Here is a 23,442-nt window from a genome sequence, read left to right on the forward strand (position 1 = left end):
ATGACAAACTGTTAGTATGGTAGTTAGAAAAAACCGTAATATTCTGGTCAATAAAAATACATGAAAAAAACGTCATTTTTCAACCAGGTTTTTCCCATTGGGCCTGATTTAGATTTATATAATACACCATTTAAAAAAAAAATGTGTGGTTTATTCCACCAAACTAAATGTATATACCAGTCTTGATAATTCTTGACAGCAAAATACGACAGTTTTAATATATAAATCCGGCAGTGCTAGCTAGTTGTGGGTGTTCTCAATTCCCAAAGCCGCGTCAGAGTCAGCTGACAGAGAGGCTCTTTGAAGCGGTCGACATCTTGAATTGGAATAAGAAAGTGAAATAAAAACCTTGATCTTAATCATACTGTTTGAAAAGTATTGCTTTCAGGACACGTAGCAAAGTCTTGTGATCTAAACGGGCCTGTGCATCTTCAGGTGAGTTCGAGGGAGACCGGTGGGAACAGTAGCAATGCAGTACAATTTGACCGAGACGAGAGCGAACTAGTCGTGACAACCTTGCAGTATCTTGATAGCTAGCTATGCTAGCTAACATACACATTTCGAATGCAAGCAAGTTGATTATAAAAGGCCATTTGAAACCAAGCACAGTGTTGTGTTCAGTGATTTTGAAAAAGGGACATGGTTATGGGAATACACAATAGGACAGAATACCTGAACGGTGATAGCTACAAAATTGATAGCTAGTTTTCGGTGATAAGCTAACGTTAGCAAATTTTCCGGTCAAGCAGACGTCTAGCTGTAGTAACGTTGGCTAGCTAATTTCAAAACCTCTTACGTTAGCTGACATTAGGAAGCTAGGTAAATTAGTTTGCTCCATCCCCATCCGAGTCGACGTAATAACGATATTATAACTCGTATTTCATGTGTCAGCGCCCTTTGGCACCAATGATGTTCACAGGCCATTGCAATGTCAAATTGTCAAAATGGACACAAAACCAAATGCCTTGAAAGTAGTTACTATGGTTGACGTTAACTGCTAGGCTATTCTAGAACGCTGAAGACATGTTGATTGATGCATGAAATTAGTAGTTTAATAGGATTTGTGTTGATCCAGTTTGAATGGATGAATCATTACATTTGATTTGTCACATGCGCCGAATACAACAGTTTACTTACGAGGTCTTTGCCAACAATGCAGACTTAAAAATGAAGAAAATTAGCAAATTATACTGAACAAAAATATACATGGAACAATTTCACTGAGTTACAGTTCATATAAGGAAATCAGTCAATTGGAATAAAATCGTTAGGCCCTAATCAATGGATGTCTCATGACTGGGAATACAGGTATGCATCTGTTGGTCACAGATAAAAAAAATTAAAAAAAAGAGGGAGAGGCGTGGATCAGAAAACCAGTCAGTATCTGGTGTGACCAGTGGCGATTTTAGCATGTAAATCTTGATGGGGCAAACTCATATTTTTTTTTAGATGCATGCCAGCAAAGACACTACACAACACTAAACAATACATTAATTGCACAATACCAGCGACAAGCGGTGCCCACAAACTGTTAGGGCCTTCATAAAGCGGTCCCAACAGCAGAGCTTTCTTTTCAGCACCATGGAGTGAATCCTTACCACTGCTACACCTGGCTGTCAGCAGAGCCTTGTCTGGCAATGCAACAATTCATTCAGCTTTGTTTAATGCCTTAAAAAAAAAAAAAAACTGCTGATATGGCTGACTTTCTTAAACAAATGTGGTTTCTACTGACAATTGAGATGTACAAACTATGGCATAAGGGAACGATGAGCGGATAAGAGGCATTCCGTCATTTCGATTAAGACATTCATGAGCGAGCTAAGACGGACGTAGTCAATATAACTATGTTTTCAGAACTTTTGAAATGTACAGCGACAGAATGCAGAACATGGGCTGCTCTTACAGTATTTTCCCTGTACACCAAGTCAGAACCGTAGGATAAATAAATGGGACATATAAGCGAACAATGAAACCTCTTACAATATTAGATGATGACATTTCTCAGAAACAGGAGTCAGGAGTCAGAACAGTAACGTTAGGCGAAATTAAGAGGTGAAAATATACCAAATTATTAGGGCGAGGCACATGTGCTACTAACAGCTTACTACACAACATATACTTAGTATTACGCTAACTACAGTATACATATCTCCCTTGCATATTACATAATTTATGCAGCAGCATACGAGACATTTTTGGACTCCCCTTGGCTTGTGATGTGCTCACTTAAACATGAAGGTGGCGCGCAGGTCCTTTGTGGGCACATTTTGTCATCAAACTTAGTCATCAAAGTCTGTCATTCTCTGGACTTATGGTGGGAACTTATGGTGAGAAAAAAACACAGCCACTCCACTGAATAGCAGGCTAGTGGTTGCTTTGCAATGCTGATCCCTTCTAAACGACTCATTGTTGAATTTACAATTTCCAACTTGTTGTGTTTTCTTTATGTACAATGGCCGATGAGCACCGATACGTTTTATCTATAATTTCTCTTCATTAATTATCTTCATATGACAAGAATAAAAAAGGATTTGCCAGTAGATTGTCGACTTGATTCATGATGATGACTGCTAGCTAAGGCTTTGAAAGTAAGATGTTGACATGATCAGTCCAATCAAAACTACTGTACATATAACGTGATTTGACGTAATTTTATCTGTGGCCAATGACCTTGAGTCTTCTTGGAAGGGCACTTGTAATATAACTCTATGGCAGGACCCAAAGGGCTGAAATTTTGGATGTCTACCCTTACTAAGGACTTAAACTTGGCGATGACGTAGTGTCCCCATGAGTGACAGAACACTGAGCCCATTACGGCGCAATGCTCCTGTTTTCTGCTGACTCGCCCCACCACCACAGAAAGCAAGGCAGAAACACCTGCACTTTGTAGCTGCCTTATTCAAGAAAACAAAAAAAGAGACCGTGTGCATGCAGCTTTATTAACTCAATTATACACTGCTCAAAAAAATAAAGGGAACACTTAAACAACACAATGTAACTCCAAGTCAATCACACTTCTGTGAAATCAAACTGTCCACTTAGGAAGCAACACTGATTGACAATATATTTCACATGCTGTTGTGCAAATGGGATAGACAAAAGGTGGAAATTATAGGCAATTAGCAAGACACCCCCAATAAAGGAATGGTTCTGCAGGTGGTGACCACAGACCACTTCTCAGTTCCTATGCATCCTGGCTGAGGTTTTGGTCACTTTTGAATGGTGGCGGTGCTTTCACTCTAGTGGTAGCATGAGACAGAGTCTACAACCCACACAAGTGGCTCAGGTAGTGCAGTTCATCCAGGATGGCACATCAATGCGAGCTGTGGCAAAAAGGTTTGCTGTGTCTGTCAGCGTAGTGTCCAGAGCATGGAGGCGCTACCAGGAGACAGGCCAGTACATCAGGAGACGTGGAGGAGGCCGTAGGAGGGCAACAACCCAGCAGCAGGACCGCTACCTCCGCCTTTGTGCAAGGAGGAGCACTGCCAGAGCCCTGCAAAATGACCTTCAGCAGGCCACAGCTGCCTTTTGTCTATTCCATTTGCACAACAGCATGTGAAATTTATTGTCAATCAGTGTTGCTTCCTAAGTGGACAGTTTGATTTCACAGAAGTGTGATTGACTTGGAGTTACATTGTGTTGTTTAAGTGTTCCCTTTATTTTTTTGAGCAGTGTATATATATTTACAAACTGATATGTGACATGCAAAGATAGCCTTCAGAGTTCTGTATTACTTTCCAAGTCTGTACCCAAACAATTAGAGCTTCTACTTCTAAAAATTCACCTTTCCAGAAACAAGTCTCTCACTGTTGCCACTTGCTATAGACCTCCCTCTGCCCCCAGCTGTGCCCTCGATACCATATGTGAATTGATTGCCCCCCATCTATCTTCTGAGCTCGTGCTACTAGGTGACCTAAACTGGGACATGCTTAACACCTGGCCATCCTACAATCTAAGCTTGATGCCCTCAATCTCACACAAATTATCAATGAACCTTCCAGGTACAACTCCAAATCTGTAAACACGGGCACCCTCATAGATGTCATCCTAACTAACTCGCCCTCCAAATACACCTCTGCTGTTTTCAATCAAGATCTCAGTGATCACTGCCTCATTGCCTGCATCTGTAATGGGTCTGTGACCAAACGACCACCCCTCATCACTGTCAAACGCTCCCTAAAACACTTCTGCGAGCAGGCCTTTCTAATCGACCTGGCCGGGATATCCTGGAATGACATTGACCTCATCCCGTCAGTAGATGATGCCTGGCTATTCTTTAAAAGTGCCTTCCTCACTATCTTAAATAAGCATGCCCCATTCAAAAGATTTAGAACTAGGAATAGATATAGTCCTTGGTTGACTCCAGACCTGTCTGCCCTTGACCAGCACAAAAACATCCTGTGGCGCTCTGCATTAGCATCGAATAGCCCCCGTGATATGGAACTTTTCAGGGAAGTTTATGACAAGATCCTAAGGCCCATTGTCATGCCATTAATCTGCCACCATCCTCTCATGTTTCAGCATGATAATGCACAACCCCATTTCGCAAGGGTCTGAACACAATTCCTGGAAGCTGAAAATGTACCAGTTCTTCCATGGCCTGAACACTCACAAGACAAGTCACCCATTGAGCATGTTTGGGATGCTATGGATCGATGTGTACGGCAGCATGTTCCAGTTCCCTCCAACATCCAGGAACTTCACACAGCCATTGAAGAGGAGTGGGACAAAATGCCGCAGGCCACAATCAACAGCCTGATCAACTCTACGCGAAGGATAGGATTGCCTGAGGCAAATGATGGTTACACCATATACTGACTGGTTTTCTGATCTATGCCACTACTTAAATTATTATTATTATAAAAAAAAAAAACTTATTTCGGATCAATTGGGAAGCTAGGATCCCACCTCGACAACATCCGGTGAAATTGTAGAGCGCGAAATTCAAAAAACAAAAGTAGTAACAATAAACATTCATAAAAATTGTGTTATACAAAGTGTTATACAACATTCTTTAGCTTAGAATCATGGTAATCGAACCGCTTTGTTCAATTTACAATAGGCTTTACGGCGAAAGCATAGCATTTGATCGTCTGAGGACAGCGCCTCACCCACTTCCTGCATTAACAAGAATACATAACCTGCACAGGTGTCACAAAACTCAAAAATAGCGAGAAAATAAATCACTTGCCTTTGAAGATCTTCATCTTTTTGCAATCCATAAGGTCCCAGTTACACAATGAATGGTCGTTTTGTTCGATAAAGTCCTTCTTTATATCCCAAACATGTCAGTTTATTTGGCGCGGTTGATTCAGAAATGCACCTGTTCCAACTTACCCAACTGCCTACAAAGGAATCTAAAAAGTTACCTGTAAACTTCGTCCAAACAACGTTTATAATCCAACCTCAGGTACCCTAATATGTAAATAATCGCTAAAACTTGATAAGGTGTTCAATACCGGAGAAAAAGAACGAGGAGCGCGCACTCATTCACGCGTGCCAAAAGACTCGATTCCTTCTGAGGGACACTTCGAAAGAATACGAATACTTCTTCATTTTTCAAAAAACAAGCATGAAACAATTTCTAAAGACTGTTGACATCTAGTGGAAGCCATAGGAATGCAATCTGGGTCCTAATTATTAGACTTTCCCATAGAAAAGCATTGAAAAGTCTAAAGTCTCAACAACAACAAAATTCCTGGATGGATTGTCCTCAGGGACTGCCAAATCAGTTCTGTTATACTCACAGACATTATTTTAACAGTTTTAGAAACTTTAGAGTGTTTTCTATCCAATACTACCATGCATATGCATATCCTACCTTCTGGGCCTGATTAACTTCTTCTGGCTGCAAGCCCGAGGCCGCCCACAATATGACAACAGCCAGCTCAAGTGCAGGGCGCGAAATTCAAAATATATATATTTTTTAATATTTAACTTTCACACATTAACAAGTCCAATAGAGCAAATGAAAGTTACACATCTTGTGAATCCAGCCAACATGTCTGATTTTTAAAATGTTTTACAGCGAAAACAGCACGTATATTTATGTTAGCTCACCACCAAATACAAAAAAGGACAGACATTTTTCACAGCACAAAGCCAACCTAACTAACCAAGAACCAACCAAACTAACCAACAAACAACTTCATCAGATGACAGTCTTATAACATGTTATTCAATAAATCTGTTTTGTTCGAAAAATGTGCATATTTCAGGTATAAATCATAGTTTACATTGCAGCAACAATCAGAAATTGCACCGAAAGCAGCCAGAATAATTACAGACACCAACGTCAAATACCTAATTACTCATCATAAAACATTTCTGAAAAATACATAGTGTACAGCAAATGAAAGACAGGCATCTTGTGATTCCAGCCAATATTTCCGATTTATTAAGTGTTTTACAGCGAAAACACAATATAGCGTTATATTAGCTTACCACAATAGCCAGAAACACAAGACATTTCCCAGCAGCAAAAAGTTAGCGATCGTAACAAACCAGTAAATGATATATAATTTTTGACTAACCTTGATATTCTTCATCAGATGACAGTCCTATAACATCAGGTTATACATACACTTATGTTTTGTTCGAAAATGTGCATATTTAGAGCTGAAATCAGTGGTTATACATTGTGCTAACGTAGCTACTATTTCCCACAACGTCCGGATATTTTTCTGACACTTTTTCTGACACACATATTCTGACCAAATAGCTATTCATAAACATAACTAAAAAATACATGTTGTATAGGAAATGATAGATCCATTAGTTCTTAATGAAATCGCCGCGTTAGAATTCTAAAAATAACTTCATTACGACATCCAGCTTCGGTATAGCTAGAGTACCCAAAAGCTGGGCGCCGACGACTAGTTCGCATGTACGACAGATATATGAAATAGCATCATAAAATGTTTCCTACTTTTGCTGATCTTTCATCAGAATGTTGGACAAGGGTCCTTTGTCAAGAACAATCGTTGTTTGGATTTAGAACGTCCATTTTCCCTCTTGAATTAGCAAGCGCACTAGCCAAGTGGCACGAATCTCTCCATCGTCAACAAACTCAGAGAACGGAACACGGCAAAACCCCCGAAAAAATGTCAATAATCTGATGAAACTATATTGAAAAAACCTACTTTACGATGATATGGTCACATGTATCAAATAAAATCAAAGCCGGAGATATTAGTCGTCCATAACGGCAGCTAATCAGAAGGCAAATCCAGGTGCCTCCTCGCGCTCTCCAGAAAACAGGAAATGGGTGACACGTCATACAAAGAGCTTGTATTCCACTTCAGACCAAGATAAACACTCAATTTCTTCTCCCACCGCCTCTTGACATCCAGGGGAAGGTGTATGAAGTGCATGTGTACTAATACGTATCATGCCCATTTATAGGCAGGAAGTAGAACAGAGCCTCGATTTCAGACTTTCCACTTCCTGGTCAGGAAGTTTGTGCCAAATGAGTTCTGTTTTACTCACAGATATAATTCAAACGGTTTTAGAAACTAGAGAGTGTTTTCTATCCAATAGTAAGAATAATATGCATATTGTACAAGCAAGAATTGAGTACGAGGCCGTTTGAAATGGGCACCTTTTATCTGGCTACTCAATACTGCCCCTGCAGCCCAAACAGGTTAACAGGCAGTTTACTTTGGGCACCTCAGTCATCCAAACTTCCGAATCTTGCCCCCTAGCCTTAAAAAGTTAAGTTATCTGTGTCCAACAGAGGCATATCTGTATTCCCAGTCATGTGAAATCCATAGATTAGGGCCGAATGAATTTATTTCAATTTACACATTTCCTTATACTGTATGAACAGTAGCTCAGTAAAATATTAGAAATTGTTGCATATTGCATTTTGTTTTTGTCAAGTTTATTTGTTGTCACTTATTAAGCATCCTAAATATTGTAATATTTTTTTGTGGTCCACTTACATTTAACATTTACATTTAAGTCATTTAGCAGACGCTCTTATCCAGAGCGACTTACAAATTGGAAAGTTCATACATATTCATCCTGGTCCCCCCGTGGGAATTGAACCCACAACCCTGGCGTTGCAAGCGCCATGCTCTACCAACTGAGCCACACGGGACCACTTAAAAGATAAATGTAGATCGTGAGTTTTCCTATTGCCACTATAATTTCTTTTCACTGTAATTTTATATCTTAAAGTTTTTAGAGTACTTTAAAAATATTTTTAGCCAAGTGGGCATTGAGTTTTCAATATTGGTCAGGTATATCAAAAAATCATCTGCAAATAAGTTTTTCACCAATACTGATACCTGTTACGTTTGGGTTCTTTCTGCAAGCCGTTCAATTGCCAGTGCAAACGGGGGTGGATAGGAGACATCCCTGTCTTGTGCCCCTTTTCTAAAGCAATGTCATCAGATAATGTATTATCTGTGTATAGTTTCGCTTTAGGACATTTTATAACATTTTTATTAAATATATTTCAACTGGAAATTTAAACTTACAAAGTTTTGAATTGAAAAGTCCATTCAAGCCGGTCAAGCCTTTTCGGCATCAACAGCCAATATTGATGAATCTCTATATACAGTTGAAGTCGGAAGTTTACGTACACTTATGCTGGAGTCATTAAAACTCGTTTTTCAACCACTCCACAAATGTCTTGTTAAACAAACTACAGTTTTGGCAAGTCGGTTAGGACATCTACTTTGTGCAAGACACAAGTAATTTTTCCAAAAATTGTTTACAGACAGATTATTTCACTTATAATTCACTGTATCACAATTCCAGTGGGTCAGAAGTTTACATACACGAAGTTGACTGTGCCTTTAAACAGCTTGGACAATTCCAGAAAATGATGTCATGGCTTTAGAAGCTTCTGATAGGCTAATTGACATAATTTGATTCAATTGGAGGTGTACCTGTGGATGTATTTGGATGTGGATGTATTTCAAGGCCTACCTTCAAACTCAGTGCCTCTTTGCTTGACATCATGGGGAAATCAAAAGAAATCAGCCAAGACCTCAGAATCTTTTTTTCTACCTCCACAAGTCTGGTTTATCCTTGGGAGCAATTTCCAAATGCCTGAAGGTACCATATTCATCTTTACAAACAATAGTACGCAAGTATAAACACGATGGGACCACGCATGTCTCCTAGAGATGAACGTACTTGAAAAGCGCAAATCAATCCCAGGACAACAGCAAGGACCTTGTGAAGATGCTGGAGGAAACAGGTACAAAAGTATCTATATCCACAGTAAAATGAGTCCTATATCAACATAACCTGAAAGGCCGCTCAGCAAGGAAGAAGCCACTGCTACAAAACCACCATAACAAATCCAGACTATGGTTTGCAACTGCAGCTGCACACATAGATTGTACTTTTTGGAGAAATGTCCTCCGGTCTGATGAAACAAAAATAGAACTGTTTGGCCATAATGACCATCGTTATGTTTGGATGAAAAAGGGGGATGCTTGCAAGCCGAAGAACACCATCCCAACCGGGAAGCACGGGGTGGCAGCATCATGTTGTGGGGGTGCTTTTCTGCAGGAGGGACTGGTGCCCTTCACAAAATAGGAGGGATAATTATGTGAATATATTGAAGCAACATCTCAAGACATCAGTCAGGAAGTTAAAGCTTGGTTGCAAATGGGTATTCCAAATGGACAATGACCCCAAGCATACTTCCAAAGTTGTGGCAAAATGGCTTAAGGACAACAAAGTCAAGGTATTGGAGTGGCCATCACAAAGCCTTGACCTCAATCCTATAGAAAATTGTTGGCAGAACTGAACAGGCATGTGCGAGCAAGGAGGCCTACAAGCCTGACTCAGTTCCTCCAGCTCTGACAGGAGGAATGGGCCAAAATTCACCCAACTTATTGTGGGAAGCTTGTGGAAGGCTACCCGACACGTTTGACCCAAGTTAAACAATTTAAAGGCAATGCTACCAAATACTAATTGAGTGTATGTAAACTTCTGACCCACTGGGAATGTGATGAAAGAAATAAGCTGAAATAAATCATTCTCTCTACTATTATTCTGACATTTCACATTCTTAAAATAAAGTAGTAATCCTAACTGACCTAAAACAGGGAATTTTTACTAGGATTAAATGTCAGGAATTGTGAAAAACTGAGTGTCAATGTATTTGTAAACAGGTGTATGTAAAAAAAAAAAATAGGTGTATGTAAACTTCCGACTTCAACTGTAGGTATGCACCTGAGCTTTGACATTGGTGTTGCATATCGGTGTTAAACTAGAGTTGGGCCGATACAGATGTTGGCATTTTTAGCTAAAATCGGCCGATTTCGATATGTTCACAGATATATCATGCATCCCTAGTCATTAGGCATAGGTATATGGTTTCCAAAGTGGCAGCCTGCATTCAAAATCTGATACATTTGGGAATGAATTTTTGGATCAATTAAAATTACCCCGTTGTCTGCAAGCCGAGAATACAGCCTGTAAACTGTAAACAAGTCTGTAAACAATTGTTGGAAAAATATTGTGTCACGCATGAAGTAGGTGTCCTCTCTGACTTGCCAAAACTATAGTTTGTTAACCTGTCTAGGATCAGCGTGGCGCTAGGGGCACACCCCCCCCCCCCCCCCCACTGAAAAACCAGTGCCGCGAAATTCAAAAAAAATATTTTTTTAAAATATTTAACTTTCACACATTAAAGTCCAATACAGCTAATGAAAGACACAGATCTTGTGAATCCAGTCAACATTTCCGATTTTTAAAATGTTTTACAGGGAAGACACAATATGTAAAGATGTACATCTATTACCTAAAAACACATTAGCATAATCCACCATCTTTTATTTGTCCACCAACACCAGTAGCCATCACCAATTCGGCTAAACTAAGATATTTATAGCCCCTAACCAACAAAAAAACTCATTAGATGACAGTCTGATAACATATTTATGGTATGGGATAGGTTTTGTTAGAAAAAAGTGCATATTTCAGGTAGATGGCATAGTTTACAATTGCACCCACCATCACAAATGGACTAGAATAATTACAATGAGCAACGTGTTTACCTAACTACTAATCATCAAACATTTCGTAAAAATACACAGCATACACGAATCGAAAGACACAGATCCTGTGAATACAGACAATATTTCAGATTTTCTAAGTGTCTTACAGCGAAAACACAATAAATCGTTATATTAGCTTAGCACATAGCAATTAGCAGCCCAGCATTGATTCTAGCCAAAGTGAGCGATAAAAGTCAACATCGCCAAAAGATATTAATTTTTTCACTAACCTTCTCAGAATTCTTCCGATGACACTCCTGTAACATCACATTACAACATGCATATACAGTTTGATCGAAAATGTTTATATTTAGCCACCAAAATCATGGTTAGACAATGTGAAATGTAGACAAGCTGGTAAAGAAAAAGTCCTTGCGCCACTTAGACAGTGATCTACTCTTATACATAAATACTCATAAACGTGACTAAAAAATATAGGGTGGACAGGGATTGATAGACAATTTAATTCTTAATACAATTGCGTTATTACATTTTTTAATTTATCCTTACTTTTCAATACAGTTTGCGCCAAGCGAAGCTACGTCAAAAAACATGGCGTCCTAAGCCACTAAAATGTTTCGACAGAAACACGATTTATCATAATAAAAATGTCCTACCTTGAGCTGTTCTTCCATCAGTATCTTGGGCAAAGGATCCTTTCTTGGGAGAAATCGTCTTTTGGTGGAAAGCTGTCCTCTTGCCATGTGGAAATGTCAACTGCGTTCGGGATGAACTGAAAAGCGTGCCCAACTTTTCACATCGTTGCAAAAATAAATGTCCCAAAATCGCACTAAACGGATATAAATTGCTATAAAACGCTTTAAATTAACTACCTTATGATGTTTTTAACTCCTATAACGAGTGAAAAGATGACCAGAGAAATATAACAGGCTAAACTAACGCTTGGAACAGGTGCGCGCCGGTGTCCTCTAGGCTCATGACGCAGCTCCCAAAGAATGACTAGCTTCAGGGTTTTTTCATTTGTAGGGCCTGTGAACGCGCAATCGACCCCGTTGGAATCGTCATCACGTAAAGGCATCCAGGGGAAGACGTAAGAAGTGTCCGTATAGTCATAGCAACGACAGTGCCCTTTTAACTGACTTCAGAAGGGTGGCCAACATTTCTCAAATCTGACTCCATGTCAGGGAAATTGCTGTAGAATGGGCTCTGTTCCACTTAGAGACAAAATTTCAACTCCTATAGAAACTATAGACTGTTTTCTATCCAATAATAATAATAATATGCATATTGTACGATCAAGGATTTTGTGGGAAGCCGTTTAAAAAATTAGCCAAATTAGCATAAATAGTCTAAACAGCGCCCCCATCCCCAACAGGTTAACAAGAAATTTGTGGAGTGGTTGAAAAACAAGTTTTAATGACTCCAGCCTAGGTGTATGTAATCTTCCGACAACTGTATATAACTACATGACGTAATGACACCACGTAAAATGTTGCGCTACACGATGCAACACAGCATTCCTAACCTAGACCACAATGTCTGCTGTGTGGATTAGAGGTCGACCGATTATGATTTTTCAACGCCGATACCGATTATTGGAGGACCAAAAAAAGCTGATACCGATTAATCGGCCGATTTTTTTTTATTTTTTTATTTTATTTTTATGAATTTGTTTATTTGTAATAATGACAATTACAACAATACTGAATGAGCACTTGTATTTTAACTTAATATAATACATCAATCAAATCAATTTAGCCTCAAATAAAGAATGAAACATGTTCAATTTGGTTTAAATAATGCAAAAACAAGGTGTTGGAGAAGAAAGTAAAAGTGCCATATGTGCCATGTAAAAAAGCTAACATTTAAGTTCCTTGCTCAGAACATGAGAACATATGTAAGCTGGTGGTTCCTTTTAACATGAATCTTCAATATTCCCAGGTAAGAAGTTTTAGGTTGTAGTTATTATAGGAATTTTAGGACTATTTCTCTCCATACCATTTGTATTTCATATACCTTTGACTATTGGATGTTCTTATAGGCACTTTAGTATTGCCAGTGTAACAGTATAGCTTCCGTCCCTACCTGGGCTCAAACCAGGAACACATTGACAACAGCCACCCTCGAAGCATCGTTACCCATCGCTCCACAAAAGCCGCGGCCCTTGCAGAGCAAGGGGAACAACTTCTCCAAGTCTCAGAGCGAGTGACGTTTGAAATGCTGTTAGCGCGCACCCCGCTAACTAGCTAGCCATCTTACATCGGTTACACCAGCCTAATCTCGGGAGTTGATAGGCTTGAAGTCATAAACAGCGCAACAGCTTGAAGCATTGCGAAGTGCTGCTGGCAAAAGCACGAAAGTGCTGTTTGAATGAATGCTTACGAGCCTGCAGCTGCTCAGTCAGACTGCTCTATCAAATATCATTATAACATAATAACACACAGAAATGGTCAAATCCGGAAACTATCATTTAGAAAATTAAATGTTTATTCTTTCAGTGAAATACAGAACCGTTCCGTATTTTATCTAACGGATGGCATCCCTAAGTCTAAATATTGCTGTTACATAACATCAATGTTATGTCATAATTATGTACAATTCTGGCAAATTAATTACGGCCTTTGTTATGAATAAATGGACTTCACACAGTTCGCAACGAGCCAGGCGGCCCAAACTGCTGCATATACCCTGACTGCTTGCACGGAACGCAAGAGACAATTTCCCTAGTTATAAGAAATTCATGTTAGCAGGCAATATTAACTAAATATGCAGGTTTAAAAATATATACTTGTGTATTGATTTTAAAGAAAGGCATTTATGTTTATGGTTAGGTACATTGGTGCAACGACAGTGCTTTTTTTTGCAAATGCGCTTGTTAAATCATCACCCGTTTGTCGAAGTAGGCTGTGATTCAATGAGAAATGAACAGGCACCGCATCGATTATATGCAACGCAGGACACACTAGATAAACTAGTAATATCATCAACCATGTGTAGTTAACTAATGATTATGTTAAGATTGATTGTTTTTTTCTAAGATAAGTTTAATGCTAGCTACCTTACCTTGGCTTCTTGCTGCCCTCGCGTAACAGGTAGTCAGCCTGCCATGCAGGCTCCTCGTGGGGTGCAATGTAAGGCAGGTGGTTAGAGCGTTGGACTAGTAACCGGAAGTTTGCAAAAACGAATCCCCGAGCTGACAAGGTAAAAATCTGTTGTTCTGCCACTGAACAAGGCAGTTAACCCACCGTTCCTAGGCCGTTATTGAAAATAAGAATGTGTTCTTAACTGACTTGCCTAGTTAAATAAAGGTGTAAAAAATAATAATAATGTTTTAAATCGGTGTCCAAAAATACCGATTACCGATTGTTATGAAAACTTGAAATCGTCCCTAATTAATCGGCCATTCCAATTAATCGGTCAACCTCTAGTGTGGATTGAGCAGTCAACAAGTCGAGCAGTCATTTGAAAGAGTAAGAAAGTCAGCGAGACAACTCAGTCCAAATCCATTAACGCCAAAATAATGGAATTCATTGCCCTTGACAAACAACCGTTCTCTGTCGTGGGTAATGTTGGCTTTCGCGACTGGTTGATTACCGGTACACCCTACCAAGTGTGCTAATTTTCAGATGTTGCCCTACCGGAGTTACACAGTAATAGCGTCACTGCTATTAGCTTCACAGCATACTATGGAACGCCATTTGGGTCTTTGCGTTAAAAATAAGATGCACGTCAAATAACACTATTTGACAATAGCACTATTTGACGCGTTAAATAAGCTTTTAATTTGACGCGTCAAATAACACAGTTCTATTATAGAATGCTGTGTGTTCTGAATTGGTACGTGCAAGCCAAGCGCCACAACTACAATCAGTAGCACTGTCAAAGCTGTACAAAAAAGTCTGCAAACACCGGCGACGAACGATGTTTACAATAATAAAGCATCATTTTTTCGACCTCAACTTCTGGGGTATCTAGCTAGCTTTAGCTTGGTACCTAGCAAGGACCAATACAACCAGCCTGAAAACAATGACCAGTAGAAACTGCAGTCATTTTCATTATTCTTAGCAATGATTTAGGAATCCTTGTAAGTGTTGTTGTTTGCCTATTGAAATTGAACTTCATGAAAATAAATAGCTAGCCAGCTACTTAACCCAGTTGCCCAAAACTAACGTATAAGCAGCCCGCTAGCTTCATCTGGCTAGTGAGGCTCGGCCGGACCGGGTTATGTGTTGTGAAGCTAGCCACAATAAGGATTAGGCACACTAGTGGGATTTGAGGTTTGCCTTCAAAATAAAAGCACCTATTTGAAAGTGATGCAGAGGTTACAATTGGTGGAATCATACCATATTTAGACTAGATCATGTTAAACAAGGTTGGAATGTGAAGCAATTAAATGGGGTATCAGTCTACTCGGTGACACCCACAGAACACAACTGTGAAGAGTTTACGCAAATATTAGCGTTGTAGCTCTTATCGCGGGACTGTGGCTGTGAAATCACCTCCCCAGTCAGCCAATTGTGTGCATTGATATTGATATTGCACTGTATAGCTTTACCTAATGTTTGGGGATCAATGAAATGGGCTATCAGTCTACTCAATACCCAATATATTTTTTTCCCAACTCCTCCTCAGAGTTATTAGACTCCAAAACATCCACGCAGTATTGTTTTTCCTCGTGAATAGTGTTCAATACACATAGGTTGACAATAAATGTTGCTCAATTCACAATTGTTTCAGAGTCCTACAGTAAGAGCTATGACGCTAATGTTCTCTGGGTGTCACTGCGTAGACTGATACCCCATTCTCATTGATCCACAATCCATAGGTAAGGCTGTACAGTGAAATAAGTATGTCCCCAATGCAATTCTAAAGTATAATACATCCAGTGTGATTTCAACAGATTTTTGTCAAATTAAGAAATGATTGTCTTTTGTTGATTTTATATAACATTCCAACCTCATTTAGCATGATCTATTCAATTATGGCATAATTCTACTATTTATATTAATTTGCATCACTGTCATTTGCATACTTTTATTTTGAAGGCCAACCGCGAAGTCCACTATTGTGGCTAATCCTTATTGTGGCTACCGACCATCATTAATCAAATAAGAACTGTCTTATAAATTAGGGTTATTTTAGATGATGACACCTAATCAATATGTAATAACTATTACCAAAATGTATGAACGTGTTCAATTATTATGTGACGTGCAGTCATATTCAGGTCCTGACACGCAAAGAACCAAGTGGTGTTCCACAGAAATCCTGGTTGAGAATGAAACAAATGAACAACGAAACAGCACAGCAAGTAAGTGAAAGAAATAGGTTTTGATTATGTTTTACTGTTAATGGGGACATACGTAAATGCCAACAAAATGTATTTTTGGTGTGTGTGTGTAACCTTTTATTTAACTTCTCAAGTCAGTTAAGAACAAATTCATATTTACGATGACGATGTACCGTGGCCAAACCCGGACGACACTGGGCCAATTGTGCGCCGCCCTATGGGACTCCCATTCACGGCCGGATGTGATACAGCCTGGATTCAAACCAGGGACTGTAGTTACGCCTCTTGCACTGAGATGCAGTGCCTTAGACCGCTGCGTCCAATTTGTTTGTGTTAACTATACTAGAATGTACTAGAATGCTTAAAAGGCAGCTAAAATGTTAAATATCGGTTATCGGTATCGGGGTTTTTTGTCAAGGAAAATATTGGTGCATCACTACTAATGACCCTTATATTATTTTCAGCAATGACTGAAGATGTGTTCCATTCTTTCTAGCTTTATTTAAAGAGATAATCCACTAGGTTTGGGCGGTATCCAGAGATTTATGGTATTACCGGCATAGCAAACAAGTAGGTGCGAAAAACGCAAGAATTGCCCATTGGTCCTCTAGTACCAGAATGCTAACAAAATTAGCACAGGTAATAGCGAAATCACATAGATTCTGTTAGCTAAATGCTTATAAACGAAAACAAAGTAATTGCAGATCGGCAAATCCAGCTCAAAGTTATACAAGCATAAAAGTAAAGATACGTTAACAGAAAATGACTCAAGTAAAAGTGAAAGTCACCCATTAAAATACTAGTAAAAGTCTAAAAGTATTTGGTTTTAAATATATTTAAGTACCAAAAGTAAATGTAATTGATAAAATGTACTTAAGTATCAAAAGTAAAAGTGTAAATAATTTCAAATTCCTTATATTAAGCAAACCAGATGGCACCGTTTTCTTGTTAAAAAAAAAGTTTTCAAAAATAAAAATAGTAAAGTACAGATACCAAAAAAAATGACTTAAATAGTACTTTCAAGTATTTTACTTAAGTACTTCACACCACTGCTCAAGATCATTTCCACACTGCCACGTAGGGCTGCACAATATGGGCAAATAATCTAGGACTTATTTTTAACCATATGTTGCAATTGCGATTTGACTTGCGAATTAGTGCAAAACTGTTGGAATCATGGAAATAGAATGACTATTCTAATTCTATAGTTAGAATATAATAGTGGGCACTTTTAATACAGTGTTGTTTGAGATGACCACGAATTAAAATGCCAGTGAAGAGTTATTGTGACAGGGTAGGAACTAAAGTGTTGATAAGTGTTTCCTAGGTGACCCTATAAGCTTTGGCTACATTGCATGTTTACTCTTAGCTACTTCATGTAGCTAACATATTATTGCTTTGCCTATTCCTCTTTGATTTAGAAGATACTGTTGCACAAACAACATACTGATTTAGGTCTATACCATCACTGGTATTATCAGGCTGTATTAGCTAGCTACGTTTGCTCTTACTCAGTACATTTATTAGCTAGCTATTAGCATTAGCGGCTAACAATTAGCATCTCACAAGATTTAGGGCAACTTGCTAAGAAAAGACAAACTAGCTGTTTTGCTGATGTAAGAAACACAAACTAATAGTGTCATTATAGAACGCAAGTGGATTTATATGAAGAAGCAAAGGGAAAACAGCATTGTTGTCATCAACATTGTTGCATGTGCTGCTTTGACCATGAAAAATCGTGGTTGAGGAACATCAAATGCGCTCCTTGAGTGACAGGGGGCGTGGCTAGGTCTGTGTGGAAAGTGGCGTAGAGAAAAGAGATGACTCAAGTAGTGAAGTAAACTATAAAAATGGACTTTACACATTGCGTATCACATTTAACAAACCAAATATTAAAATACCGGTGTAGAAGGTAAAGTAAAAACCGGTCCCTGCATCAATACCGGGATATCATAGAATACGGTATACCGCCCCAGCCCTAATACAAGTGTAACCTCATCACCTCATGTGCGCCGGACAACAGCCCTCACCGCACAACAGAGCCTCGCCAATAGATAAAGAATGCCATGGACTCACCAGCTCTCGCTTTCTTCCATTGTGCTTTTTACAAACAAACATGTGGCTGGCTCAGCTGTTCTGGGGAACTACAGTAGACTTCAGAATGTGACAGGTGAAAATAAATAAAAGCAGGTTGTGTTATCTCCTAACATATTTCACAAGTTGACTGAAGGTATTAGCTTAAAAAAGTAGCTACAAATATTCACATTTATTGAACAAATTCAAAGAAATAGTGTTGACGGTATTGAAATACCATCCTCTGGCTTTTTCCAAATACCCTGGTATACGGTATACCACCCAAGCCTATAGTCCACCCTAGAAATGAAACGTGACATGCTATGTCATGATAAGGTTCTCGTCATTGGAGATGGGGGATAACAAATTCACATTTCGTAACGCTTTTAAAGTTATTCAGTGCAGTTTTTCCTTGAAGTATCATCACACGCCGCGATTTTCTCTTCTCGGTTCGTCCTCCTGTGTATTGCTGTGGGAATAGGTTGTTTCCATAGCAACGCCCGCTCACAAGGGACACACGAGACTACCACGTTGAACATGGTGAAATTGTACACCTACAGCTAACTAGCTACTTCACGCTGATACTGACTTTGGTATTGTGTGTAGCTCAGTTTGCTTGCTTTCTTGACCAGGGAGAGATTACATTTTATTTGTCACATGCTTCTTAGACAACGGGGGTAGACTAACAGTGAAATGCTTACTTACTGGTCCATTTCTAACAATGTAGAGTTAAAGATACGATTACATTTTTTTAAATAAAAAAAATATAAATAGTGACGAGGAAATCATACACAGTAAATAAGAAATTCAAATAATGAGTAAAAATAACATGACTATATACAGGGACAACTAGTACCGACTCGATGTGCAAGATACGAGGTAATTGAAGTAACGAAGTAGCCGCCCGTGGTGACTCCTTGCTGTCCCCAGTCCGCCTGGCCTTGCTGCTATTCCAGTTTCAGCTGTTCTGCCTGCGGTTATGGAACCGCCACCTGTCCCAGACCTGTTGTTTTTCAACTCTTAATGATCAGCTATGAAAAGCCAACTGAAAATTATTCATGATTATTATTTGACCATGCTTGTCACTTATGAACATTTTTGAACATCTTGGCATAGTTCTGTTATAATCTCCACCCGGCACAGCCAGAAGAGGACTGGCCACCCCTCATAGCCTGGTTCCTCTCTAGGTTTCTTCCTAGGTTTTGGCCTTTCTAGGGAGTTTTTCCTAGCCACCGTGCTTCTACACCTGCATTCTAGCTGTTTGGGGTTTTAGGTTGGGTTTCTGTACAGCACTTCGAGATATTATCTGATGTACGAAGGGCTATATAAAATAAAATTGATTGATTGATTGACTATATATTGTCGACTTAGCTGCAACAGATTTCCACGTTGCTCCCTATTTTAATATAACGACATAATTAAACATTTGTTCACAACAGTTTTCTCACATATTCGAGGTACTGAACACTGTACATTATAGGAATTTGTGGTGTTGGGTGGATTATTCCTTTTTTTGTGCGATTTTTTTTTTTTTTTTTTTTTGTACTTTTTACCCCTTTTTTCTCCCCAATTTCGTGATATCCAATTGGTAGTTGTCCTATCGCTGCAACTCCCGTACGGACTCGGGAGAGGCGAAGGTCGAGAGCCAAGGACATCCCGGCTGGCCAAACGCTCCCCTAACCTGGGCCAATTCTGCGCCACTTCATGGGTCTCCCGGTCGCGGCCGGCCGTGACGCAGCACGGGATCAAACACTGGTCTGTAGTGACGCCTCTAGCACTGCGATGCAGTGCCTTTAATCCCTTGTAAATTATGGGGAGTGGAAAGTGCCAAAATTGAAGTGAATCTTGAAGGTTAGTAAATATCCCACTGAGCTAAAGCCTGGGCATTAGCCCTGGGAGCTAACACCATTCTTCAGGTCGAAACGCAAGGTTATTCCTACTCATTACACTAGTGTCAACAAATCACCTCTGCTACATTGAAAACTGTTGTTGGTGTTTCCTTCTTTACAACTCTACAACTCAGCCTAAAGTGTCCCCACTTGCACTGAAAAATAGCCAGCTTTTCGGTGGTGCGACTGCGTTAGACGCTTCAAGAGGGCAGCCACGTGTGTTTTCGAGGCAGAGGTCCTGGGTTTGAGCCTCTGTATGAGCCGAATCAAGCGGAAGCGGTACTCTAAGCCAGCAGTGTGACATTCTTTACATAATGTCACACACATACATATGTACCAGCTCTTTACACAAGCTTGACTGTGTCTGGCTGGCCACATGCCAACTGTTTCACTATTATCCTTGCCCTTCTATAGGGAGCAGAAGCGGACAGCCCACCCTGGTTGTCATCTTACGGTCTTTGCAGACTGTACGTAGGATTCAGTCTTTTACAGTTATCACGTCACACCGTGCGATGTTAGCAAGTATGCATCTTTAGACATAGTTTGTACATAGAAACTTTGATCTCCAAATCAAATATGCTTCCCTTTAAATAACACGATATAAAGTTTTGTTTAGAGTAATAAAAATCCCATCAGGCAGCCAAAATTTCAGATGTGTCATGTAAACAAGATTTATTCGGGAAATCGTTCTTGCACAGCATGTAGGCTAAGCATTTAAACCAAACTATTATATTAATCTGACTATTCACAATAATTGTATTATTGTGTGCACACTCTGTGCCGCCATTTTCCTATTTGTCATTCCCCAGGATCGGCTTAACACAATAAAGGCAAAAACAAATCTGACACTGGTAGAACTTTGTCATAGCCTACGACCGTACGTAGCGGTACTTAATCGGCAGACCTAGACCCGGTCACACTGAACGAGGCAAGACGTCCGACAATCGTTTACGTCCTAAGAATTTGCCTACCACATGGAAATTGTCTAGGACAGCAAAATCGTGGCATTAGACGGCTAAAATCGTACAGTCGGCAAAGGCCTTAAGCCAGCTCTCTGCTCTAAAGCCCGTAGACGTTTTGTCTGTTTATATAAGGATCTGTTGAAAGGTGTCTTGATTTTGCCGTTTTGTCAGTGCATTGACGATTAGCCTATCTGTCCGAGGCCTAGATGAGTCATCCAATCAAGCACAACATTATTTTCTGCTTCCTATGCTTTGACCTTGAAGTGAGAGAGACCCAAGGCCAGATCTTGTGGAACACACACACACACAGTTACACACACTAGGCTATTACGCTGACTTGCATATCTCAACCCTATCAGTCTGGCTTTTATGATGTTTGAATAGATATAAGCGTCAAATTAGTTCTCTGGACCCCTGCGAGCTTTTGGATGTGTCCTTCTGAATATGGCAACTGAAGGTCAAATGAAATGGCAGATGTTTTTAAGTCGTTAACAAATTTGCCTACACGACATCGCTCCTCTAAGTAGTGTTCATTAGGGCGCATAATGGAAAATGTTTTAAACTACTTGCACCAAAACACATGTATCAATCATTGGCTTTTTAGGTAGGACCCTCCTCGTTTGTCTGCTTTCTTCATTTTGGGACCTAATGAACACCACCCTGATTGCCCTCCTTGTTTTCTGTGCAGTAATCTGGTATAGGCCTATTTTGTTTGGTCTTCCTGAGGAGTGGGAAGGAAGAGGGTTAGTTCATCCAGGGCTTTTCCTGTTGTGTATCCTGCACTTTCTTAAACTATTCCGCCTTTCCTGCCTAGTAGAACCTAGATGAATGTAGTGGCTCTCTGTGCCTCTTTAGGCAGATATGTGATTTATTTCTGAATTCCTCCTGACCCAAGAAGATGTCTCTTAAAGAAGCCTTTTTCCCCCTCTGATTTTTTTATATTGTTGTGCTGACTGCTGATCACTTCCCTACTCTCTTTCTCTTTCTCTTTCTCTCTCTCTCTCTCTCTCTCTTTCTCTCTTTCTCTCTCTCTCTCTTTCTCTCTCTCTTTCTCTCTCTCTCTCTCTCTCTCTCTCTCTCTCTCTCTCTCTCTCTCTCTCTCTCTCTCTCTCTCTCTCTCTCTCTCTCTCTCTCTCTCTCTCTCAATTCAATTCAATTCAATTCAAGGGGCGTTATTGGCATGGGAAACATGTGTTAACATTGCCAAAGCAAGTGAGGTAGGTAATATACAAAAGTCAAATAAACAATAAAAATGAACAGTAAACATTACACATACAGAAGTTTCAAAACAATAAAGACATTACAAATGTCATATTATATATATGCAGTGTTGTAACAATGTACAAATGGTTAAAGCACACAAGTTAAAATAAATAAACATAAATATGGGTTGTAATTACAATGGTGTTTGTTCTTCACTGGTTGCCCTTTTCTGGTGGCAACAGGTCACAAATCTTGCTGCTGTGATGGCACACTGTGGAATTTCACCCAGTAGATATGGGAGTTTATCAAAATTGGATTTGTTTTCGAATTCTTTGTGGATCTGTGTAATCTGAGGGAAATATGTCTCTCTAATATGGTCATACATTGGGCAGGAGGTTAGGAAGTGCAGCTCAGTTTCCACCTCATTTTGTGGGCAGTGAGCACATAGCCTGTCTTCTCTTGAGAGCCATGTCTGCCTACGGCGGCCTTTCTCAATAGCAAGGCTATGCTCACTGAGTCTGTACATAGTCAAAGCTTTCCTTAAGTTTGGGTCAGTCACAGTGGTTAGGTATTCTGCCACTGTATACTCTCTGTTTAGGGCCAAATAGCATTCTAGTTTGCTCTGTTTTTTTGTTAATTCTTTCCAATGTGTCAAGTAATTATCTTTTTGTTTTCTCATGATTTGGTTGGGTCTAATTGTGCTGTTGTCCTGGGGCTCTGTGGGGTGTGTTTGTGTTTGTGAACAGAGCCCTGGGACCAGCTTGCTTAGGGGACTCTTCTCCAGGTTCATCTCTCTGTAGGTGATGGCTTTGTTATGGAAGGTTTGGGAATCGCTTCCTTTTAGGTGGTTGTAGAATTTAACGGCTCTTTTCTGGATTTTGATAATTAGTGGGTATCGGCCTAATTCTGCTCTGCATGCATTATTTGGTGTTCTACGTTGTACACGGAGGATATTTTTGCAGAATTCTGCATGCAGAGTCTCAATTTGGTGTTTGTCCCATTTTGTGAAATCTTGGTTGGTGAGCGGACCCCAGACCTCA

The 23,442-nt window shown here is 39.7% G+C and overlaps 1 protein-coding gene across 3 annotated transcripts in view; it reads left to right on the top strand.

The window, feature by feature from the left end:
• The first annotated feature begins 244 nt into the window (after positions 1-244).
• The window catches only part of LOC129832122 (AP-2 complex subunit mu), a 58,283-nt gene continuing 35,085 nt past the window's right edge, over positions 245-23,442 (top strand). For 2 of the 3 annotated variants that reach the window (XM_055895904.1, XM_055895907.1), the window contains exon 1: positions 245-435. The gene's annotated coding sequence lies outside the window, so the exon portion shown is untranslated. Of the gene's footprint in view, positions 436-22,366; positions 22,417-23,442 lie in introns of all 3 variants that reach the window. The other variant, XM_055895905.1, reaches the window with a different exon arrangement.

This window comes from Salvelinus fontinalis, chromosome 33 (genome assembly GCF_029448725.1).
Source record: "Salvelinus fontinalis isolate EN_2023a chromosome 33, ASM2944872v1, whole genome shotgun sequence".
In the NCBI taxonomy this organism is placed as follows: Eukaryota; Metazoa; Chordata; class Actinopteri; order Salmoniformes; family Salmonidae; genus Salvelinus; species Salvelinus fontinalis.